The following is a 9,268-nucleotide window of genomic DNA, read 5'->3' on the forward strand; positions in this document are numbered from 1 at the left end:
GTCTTTGGCCTGCACAACATTGCAAAAACTAGTTTCAGCATTTTAACAACAACAACAAAAAGAGGAAATAAAATAGCAACCCACAGATACTGAGAGCCTGCGACCCTCCTGGCTCCTCATAAGGATGATTTTCCCATTCAGGGCCACTCTCAGCAAGCGGATGACTCCTCTAGGGTTATTTACCGGCCCACACCTCCTCCAAGAACTGAATACATTACCCCCTCTCTCATTCCATGAGGAAACAGCCATCTAGACAGTGACAGCTTTCATCTAAATAAATTTCGTAGGAAAGAAACCAAGTTCTCAGCTTTATATCTGCACATTATTATCCTTTAACATCATATTCTGCTCATGCTCAGTAGAGGCCATTAGAAAGCAGGTCTGGGAAGCATCATCTCAGGAGTATAAAAAATGTGATCAAAAACTATGACATCACCAATTGTGTTCTTATGATCTTCCAAAACAAAGAAAATAGTTCATTAGCTTTGAAAGAATCTGGTAAATAGCCAAAGAAGCACTTCTAGCCTCTCAGGCTGCTAATTCAGGCATTCTAAAAGAATTTTCAAATTTTTGCATGGGAGTAGAAGACCATACTGCCTGCTGGAGGCCTCTGCAAAGCACCTGGAAATGAATTTGCATTCCCGGAACTTTCTACATATGAGGGATTTTTAGAAAAATATTCCGCTCTATGCTTTCTAAAACTTCAAATGTCTTTGGCTTTTCTTAACATATTATTATATTAATACGTGTGTTCAAACATAAAACTGCATAGCTGCAGCATACGAGAGACTATATATATATATATATACACATATATATACATATATATGCATATATATACATATACATATACATATATATGTATATATATAGTGGGAGCCCTATACATAATTTTAACTTAAGTCATCAATTAAAAAGAATAAAAAGAAATAGATGAGATTACTTTTGAATCTATATCCTAATATGCTTGGAATATTATTTGGAATATTATCACTTCAACATGTAAGCGATAAAAATGTTTCTGAGATATTTTTATTATTTATTTATTACTACATTCTTTCTTACTCAGTCTTCAGAATTCAGTATTGTTTTACACAAACAGCACATCTTGGTAAAGAATAGCCAGAACCCAAGTGTCCAGTCGCCACAAATGACCAATGGCTGCCCAGTGGACAGGGCAGACACCAAGAACACCCCCAGAAGCACACCGCCCAGCTTCAGAAGCCATCAGTCATTCACTGGTCACCTCATTCTCTCTACACTTCCTCCCCACCCAAACGCTACAACACATAGCATTGCATCCATGTTCACATCTTCTTGACTAGCTCTCTCTTTTAACCATGGGTTTTTTGAGTTGGTGTCTAAATAATCGAGCTGAGGTTTTTAAGGACCCAAAGGTCCTGGGTTAGGTCCCCAGCACCACAGGAGGAAACCAAAATTCTTTGAGGAGCTCAACAGGACAGTTTCAGTAAAGTGCTTTATTATCCAGATGCTTCTACGCATCCATCTCAAGTCACACAGTGTAACATCAAGACGCAAAGGGCATTGCCACTGAGTTACTAGTGTGTGAGCAGAGCCCAGGGGAGTGTTCTAAAAACCCGCCGGCTCCTCCGACTGGCAAATAGGTAAGAAAACATGGTATACACATACAACATGGTGGGGTTTATCTGTTTGAGAGAAGGTCTTCCTATGTAACCCTAGATGGCCTGGAACTTATCACAGAAATCCGCCTGCCTCTACCTCCTGAGTACTAGGATTAAAGGTGTTTTGCCTAACCTCAATATGGTATGTTTAAGCCGTGGGGGGAAAAAAAAGATGAAGTATTGACTCCTGCCAAGGGATGAACCTTGAAAACAAAATCCTGGATGAAAGAAGTCAGACACAAAAGGTCACTGGTTGTCTTCCTTTACAGAATAGGTGAGTCCACACAGATATAAAATAGGGGAATGAAGGGTCCTAAAATTAACTATGGTGATGGTTGCACAACTATGTGCATATACTAGGAGCCTTTACATTGTGTACTATGATGGATGAAGTGATGATACATGAATTATGGTTGTATAATCCATGATGTCTTAGTTAGGGTCTCTACTACTGTGAAGAGACACCATGACCACAGCAACTCTTATAAAGGAAAACATTTAATTGGGGCTGGCTTACAGTTTCAGAGGCTCAGTTCATTATCATCATGGTGGGAAACATGGCAGCATGCAGACAGACATGGTGCTGGAGGAGCTGAGAGTTTTACATCTTGATTGGCAGGCAGCAGGAAGAGAGAGAAAAAAACTGGGCCTGGCTTGAGCTTCGGAAACCCCAAAACCCACCCCCAGAGACACACTTCCTCCTAACAAAGCCACAGCTACTCCAACAAGACCACACCTAACAGTGCCACTAGGAGCCTATGAGGGCTATTTTTATTCCAAAACCACCACACATGAATGATGCCTCCACAGCTGTTGTTTTAAAAAGCAGTGGCCAAATATGTTCCTTACATACGCTGCATTTATACTATATTATCCAGATGTAACACCAAGTGACAAAACTGTTTAAAACACAACAACAATAAACTCCAGTCACCAGCTCTCCTCACTCCAAGGCACTTGATGCAGACACTCTCAGCAGAGAACTTTATTTGGGGATCCCAAAATCACTGTAACTGAAGCCACATGAGAAACGGTGGTTCAGATCGAGATTCCAGACAGGTGACTACGACTCATACAACAGAACGGTAATGGCTGTGCAGCGGCTGCACAGGCACTGGGCATGATGAGAAGAAGGCATGCATTCTCCGGCTCCGACCTGCAGGAGGCAGAGCAAGGCTTCCTGGAAGCTGTGCCAACACCCAAGTGGGACCCATGACTAAGCATGAGGAGGGTGAACACAGATGGGGAGGCATGACCGGGAAGATGAACACGAAAGATCCCTTTCCTGCTTCATGGCCCTTTTGTGGTGAGGTGCTGTCACTCAGTACTTCAAGTGAGGACAGGTGAGCTATAAGGTTGGACAGGGGCTGGCTGGACCTGATTCTGAGAGGCCTCAGAAATCTTACTAAACTCTGAAATATTCATTGATAGTAAAGTCCCACAAGAAGTTAGGATGATGCCGGGCGTTGGTGGCGCACGCCTTTAATCCCAGCACTCGGGAGGCAGAGCCAGGCGGATCTCTGTGAGTTCAAGGCCAGCCTGGGCTACCAAGTGAGTTCCAGGAAAGGCGCAAAGCTACACAAGAGAAACCCTGTCTAGAAAAACCAAAAAAAAAAAAAAAAGAAGAAGTTAGGATGAATTCCAGAACAGCTGTAAAATGTGTGTGTGTGTGTGTGTGTGTGTGTGTGTGTGTGTGTGTGTACATGCATATGGAAGCCAGGAGATAACCTGGGATGCCATCCCTCAGGTGCTACCCACTCCTTTCTTGACAGGGTCTCTCACTTGGAGCTCAATGGGTAAGGGAGGCCAGCCAGCAAGTCCCCGGATCCAATTGTCTCCGCCTCCCCAGTTCGAGGACTACAAGCACCAGCCACAGCACCCAGTGTTCTGGGAATCAAACTGAGGTCCTCGTGGCTGCAACACGAGCATTTTGTCAAACGAGCCATCTCACAGACCCTGTAATAGGCTTTTAATGACAAGAGCATTAGCACAGACATGAGAAAACAATGTATATCACATCCATGGTACTTATTCTACAGTGTTTGTTATACAGAAGAATTTATGATTCCCTCTGTGGCCTTTTTTAAAAGGGGGAGCGCTGGAACAGGTGCTTCCCAGGGATTTCACTAGCTGTCCTGTCGCTTCAGCATAAACTTAGAAAGGCATGAAAGTATTGGGGATCAAACATTAGAAAATAGAGCTAGGCAGGATGGCCCGTAATCCCAGCACATAGCAAGAAGAGGCAAGAAAACAGTTCAGATCAGTTCAGTTCTGGAGCCACATAACAACACCCTGTATTTAAAAAAACAAAAACAAAAAGGCACGTTCCAACTGTTTTTTTAAACATAATGTAATGTAACCAAATATAATTGTCTAATATCCTTTTTTAAATGAGTATTTTCTATCCAGAGGACACTAGATCCTTATGTCAAGAGTAGCAACAGGAAGAATCCACTCACCTTGCCTTCAAGACATTTAAAATCTGGAAAAGGGGGCTAGGGAGATGGTTCGGATGGAAATGTGCTTGCTGTGCCAGCATGAAGTCATGAGTTAGGATCCCCAGAACCCACAGCAATCGCAGCACTGAGTGAGACAGATATGTACATGCATGTGTACCTGCATGAACATACACAAATACTCCACACATGCACACAACAAAAATAATAATATGAATCAAGTCTAAAGGGGGCAATACATTTAAATATAAAGAGTGGGCCAGAGAGCAAGGGGGTGGGCGGGCCAGGAGCTGTGAAAGGCACAGAGTGCAGAGGGAAAGGAACCAGCAGTGGGCTCAGTGATCAGAACGGGGTGCTCATTCACACTTCAAAATGAATGTTTTGACAAGGCTAGTCATGGCGGCCCATGCTTCGACCCCAGCACTCCTCAGTAGACAGAGGCAGGTGGATCACTGAGTTTGAAGCCAGCCTGGTCTACACAAAGGCCAGCCAGGGATACATAATTAGACCCTGTCTTGTTTTAGTTTTTGTTTTATAAGTGCTCTGACAATTTGGGTTCACAGAGATTATGCTTCTGGAAGCAGTTTCTGAGCTGAGCCTTGAAAGATCTAGGTTCTTCCAGAGCGACGCAGTGAGAGGCTGCTGAAGGCAATAGGCATACATAGGCAAGACCAGACAGATGCTCTGGTGACGAGGTGCAGGTTACCAACACACAGGTTAGGAATGCCGACGTGAAAGCCAAGGCCTCTGCACTCTGTGCCTTTCACAGCTCCTGGCCCGCCCACCCCCTTGCTCTCTGGCCCACTCTTTATATTTAAATGTATTGCCCCCTTTAGACTTGACTTATATTATTATTTTTGTTGTGTGCATGTGTGGAGTATTTGTGTATTCTGAGTTGAGCCTAAGGAGTCTACGTTAACTGGGAAAGGGAGCTGGGGTTTGACTCTTGGCTCCAACATTTATTAGGAGCAAACTGAACTGAGTGTTTCCTAGACTCACCTTGTCATTGAGGTATAACTCACCTGCTTTGATGGGCCTTTTAAGACTGAGAGGTGATGCAGGCCAGCATCAGGACAGCACTCTCCGAATCTAAGTTCAAAGCTGGGCTATAACTAGTACTGTTCGTAACTATAAAAGCCACCCAAGGATTTTTAACAGTACAATAATGACAGTTCTTAAAAGAATCTGCCTTACTGCACATGGTAGACAGGAGAGAAGAAGGAAAATCCCTCATAAGCAATGTTAGGGCAGAGTGAAATCCCGGAACTAAGGCACTGCATGGGCAGAGCCCAAGAAAGATAGGGAGACAAGGGTGGAGGGAGGCAGGAATGTGGTCTGAACAGTTGTAACTGAGAAGGCAAAACAGAAGTTTCTGGAGGAGGCCACTGATGAATAAGTAGATTTAGACAGAAGAGAAACTACAGGAAACTACAGCTCTCAATTATGAATGGGAAGCGCTTTCAGGACTCCCACAGTCTCTGAGGCCTCACACCACCCCCACCACCACCACTTCCAGGGGCATCCTAATCCAGCCCTCCCTGGAGCTTGAAATGGAAATGTCAATTAAGAAAAGGTAGTCCTGCCAAGAAGCTCATTATAAATTAAATGATGGGTTATCCAGACTCTCCTGCAGGGAGAAGCATCTTACTGCCCCACAACCGGCTGGAAGTGGAAGGAAGAGGGAATGGATACCTGTGTCCTTGCTCCGGCCCTCTTTGCCACTGGCCCTTTAGGAGGCAACCACACCATCTCTTTCTGAACCTCTCCACACCCTCAGTCTTATGCAAGGATGGAAAGAGCGAAACTGCCCTTATTTTAAGGAAAAGTCGCTGCAGAGCCTTCTGGGATAAGTGGTCTCTGCATTTGAGAAAAGAGGAACTACCCAAATTCCATCGCTTTCCTACCAAGATGGAAAGCATCACTACTCAGAGCTCACTGACCACAGTGGGTAAAAGCAGTCTGGTTTCTTTTTGGATTTGGATAAAAGGATGATTTCCTTTCCTCTCCTATTAAAAGCCCCCGATTGGTCAGGCCCACAAACCATATACTCAACCACAAAAATCCATGGCAGCGAGAGCCTCCACCATTCAGAAACAGGATACCTGGTGTATTTGATCCGGCACCACAAAGCTTACAGCCCAGTCTCAGACAGCATTTGCACATTTTACCAGTGAGCTCCATCACTAGGTTAACGCTGATTAAACGGTGAGACAAGAGACATCAGAGCAGAGAGGAAGGGGCAGAGGGTTTAGAGTCAGAAAGACAATGAAGACCTCTGGGAATTACTACTGACCCCAGGCAAATTCCAGCAGTTCCCTCGGGTGGTGAAGCCTGTCAAAACGGTGCAGATTAGGACATAACACTCCTGTGCACTCCCCTAGTATCTGGCCTACAGCTATTAGTCATTACTGAAAACAGATCTCAGGGATCAAACAGCACCTCTTTTAGCTGAACAACATGTCCATTGGCTGTAAAAGTGGAAATCATATTTTCATCGCTTAGAAGTAAGCCAACACAAGGGAAAGACAGGCTAGAATCATAGTACTGCCCAGACAATCTTGGGGCAACTGGTCAACCCACATGAGCCTTAATCTCCAATTCACTAAAACTGTCTAGCTTGGGTCAGGGAGATGGTTCAGTGAGCAAAAGGCAGGTGTTATCGAGCCTGATTACTGGAGTTTGATCCCTGGACCCCACAGTGGAGAGAGAGAGAGAAAGAAAACTCACTATTAAAGTCCTCTAACCACCAACCTGTATGCACAAACACAGGTTTGTGAGTACACACACAAATAAATATAAAAAGGAGACTTTAAAAAAATCTAGCTAATCAAACTACTGTCGTGTTAATGATGCAATCTATACAAAGTACCCAGCCAACGCCTTGATGGCCAGTGGGTACTCATTAGCAGTAGTTATTGCTATTTATTCATTCTTCCCAACAAGAAAGGAAAGAGATGAAATAAATATTCGCATAACCACAAAGAAGTTTACATTTACTCATTCCATAAATGTGTATTGTGAACCTGCAGTGTGGTAGGCTGGGGTTTTGTTTTGTTTTGGTTTTTGTTTGTTTGTTTTTGTTTTTTTTTTCCGAGACAGGGTTTCTCTGTGTGCCTTTGCACCTTTCCTGGAACTCACTTGGTAGCCCAGGTTGGCCTCGAACTCACAGAGATCCGCCTGCCTCTGCCTCCCGAGTGCTGGGATTAAAGGCGTGCGCCACCACCGCAGGGCTTAGGCTGGGTTCTTAACACTGAGGCTAAAGTGAGGAACCGGACCAAGCCTCCGTCCACATACCCAGGACTTGCATCCTAGCTGCAGGAGGTGGGCAGCTGGGGGAAAAGGTAGATCACTCCAGGCAGCTTTAAGCTCTGTGAAGAACCCCAAACAGGACAACGTGGAGTTGAAGGACAGGATGGACATTTGGCTTGGATGCGCACTGCAGTCTGCCTGGTGGTCTTTGTGGCCAAAAAGAGGTCCTTTTTGTATGATACTTTGAGTGTGGGATGTGGATGGCCAAAACTCAGACCTATGCTTACTTGTCTCTGAAATTCATCTTTTGCAGCTACAATTGTAAGATACAGTACCCAAATGTCCTCTTCCAGTAATCAGAACCCTAGGGCACTGCGACATCCAGGGGGACTCAAATGCCCCAGCGCAGTTCCCAGACACAAGGTGACAGACAACTTTACATCCCTCTCAGCCGCAACAGTCAGGGAGGCACGCGGCTGGTTCAGAAGTGTCTGAAGGACACAAGGCAATGCCACGGGTGACACCAGAGGCAGCAAACGCCCGCTGGGCTCCTGAAGCCCCAAGGGGAGGGTGTTCTTCGTCCCCAGGGCAGACACCGTAGAGCGTGACGACCTGGCTTGGGAGGCCAAAGAGCGGGACGCCTGCACCGCCCGGCCCTAGCTCGCGGACGTGGAAAAGCCTCCCTCCTGGCCCAATTAAGCAGGTTTCCTGTGCCTCCCGCCCCGGCAAGACGCCAGACTGTGCCCGGGACAGCTCCTCCGCACGGCATCCTCCTGCACCGGCACTCAGGATCCCGCGCTCCGCTCCTTCTCCCTGTCCATTCCGGCCGGGCTGTCACTCAAGGGGCACAGCTCCAAGGTGAGAAGCATCAGGGTGCTTCCTCCCAGAAAACTGGCGCCGACACTGCGGGCGACCTCCGAATCTCAGGGCTGCCCGGTGAACCGGGGCTTCCCAGGAGCAGCAGAGACACACTCGGGACCCTAGACTGGCAGCGTGCCTGAACCTTCCCCGGGCCTCCACCACACCTCAACCCCAGCCGGGCGGGCGCCTTGCTGCTCACCTGAGCTTTCCGCAACTGAGGACACTGCTTGGTTCCCTGGTGCAGGCTTCAGACTGGGAAGGACGCAAACCCGGCTTCTCGGGTCCCTGCAAGGCTCAGCCGACGGCAGTTCCAACACCAGCCGCAGGAGACTGGGGCGCCGAGCGCCACTCGCCGACAGATGGTGGGCGGAAGCCCGCGCTGCGCACCGGCTCTCCTGGCGCGGGGGTCCCTGGTCCTCTGCCACCGGCCGGCGTACGATCCCGCGACCAGTTCTCAGTACTTTGCCCAGAACTTTAGGGCGCGCGCCGCGGGGCGATTAGCTGAGACGCTGGAGCGAGGGGAGGGAGCTAAGGGGAGGAGCCTGAGTCTTCCCTGGGGGCGGAGCAACGTGGGAAGGGGGGGTGGGCGCAGCAGAGTGGCTCCCACTCCCACCAATCAGGAGTCATCCGGGGAAAGGCGGTGGGGCGCTGCACTTGGAAGCTGCAGGCGGATTCCGTGACGCCACCCAGGGTTCAGGGCGTGGAGAGGAGCGGAGGGTGGTGGTAGGTGTGGCTGGGCGGGGCAGGAGCTCCGGGCGTCTCAGAGCAGTGTGCGCTGGGTAGGCTCTCGGTAAATGTTTATTGAATGACTAGGAGGAAGGTAAGGTCCGCGCGGGAGGAGCTGTTTTTAAGGAGATTCCAGGGGACTAAAGTAATCCAACAGAGGAGGATCACTAGACCACTGAAAAGCCTGAGGATAAATAAGGGCGAAATGTGTGGCGAGCCCAGGGGGTTTTAGGCACACGAGGTCGAGGAGATGAATTGGTGTGGGAGACTAGGTTCAGACAGTCCCCGTTCTTACAGTCCCAGTTCAAGAGCCAGGAAAGAAGATGCAATGTA

General features: G+C 47.6%; 1 protein-coding gene across 11 annotated transcripts in view; it reads right to left on the bottom strand.

The window, feature by feature from the left end:
* Osbpl3 (oxysterol binding protein like 3) overlaps window positions 1-8,739 on the bottom strand; it is a 185,858-nt gene extending 177,119 nt beyond the window's left edge. For 8 of the 11 annotated variants that reach the window (XM_076566785.1, XM_076566788.1, XM_006982186.4 and 5 more), the window contains exon 1: window positions 8,409-8,739. The gene's annotated coding sequence lies outside the window, so the exon portion shown is untranslated. The remainder of the gene's footprint in view (window positions 1-8,408) is intronic. The other 3 variants (XM_006982188.4, XM_006982187.4, XM_076566787.1) reach the window with 1 other exon arrangement.
* Between the last annotated feature and the right edge of the window lie 529 nt (window positions 8,740-9,268).

This window comes from Peromyscus maniculatus, chromosome 3 (genome assembly GCF_049852395.1).
Source record: "Peromyscus maniculatus bairdii isolate BWxNUB_F1_BW_parent chromosome 3, HU_Pman_BW_mat_3.1, whole genome shotgun sequence".
NCBI classification, from domain to species: domain Eukaryota; kingdom Metazoa; phylum Chordata; class Mammalia; order Rodentia; family Cricetidae; genus Peromyscus; species Peromyscus maniculatus.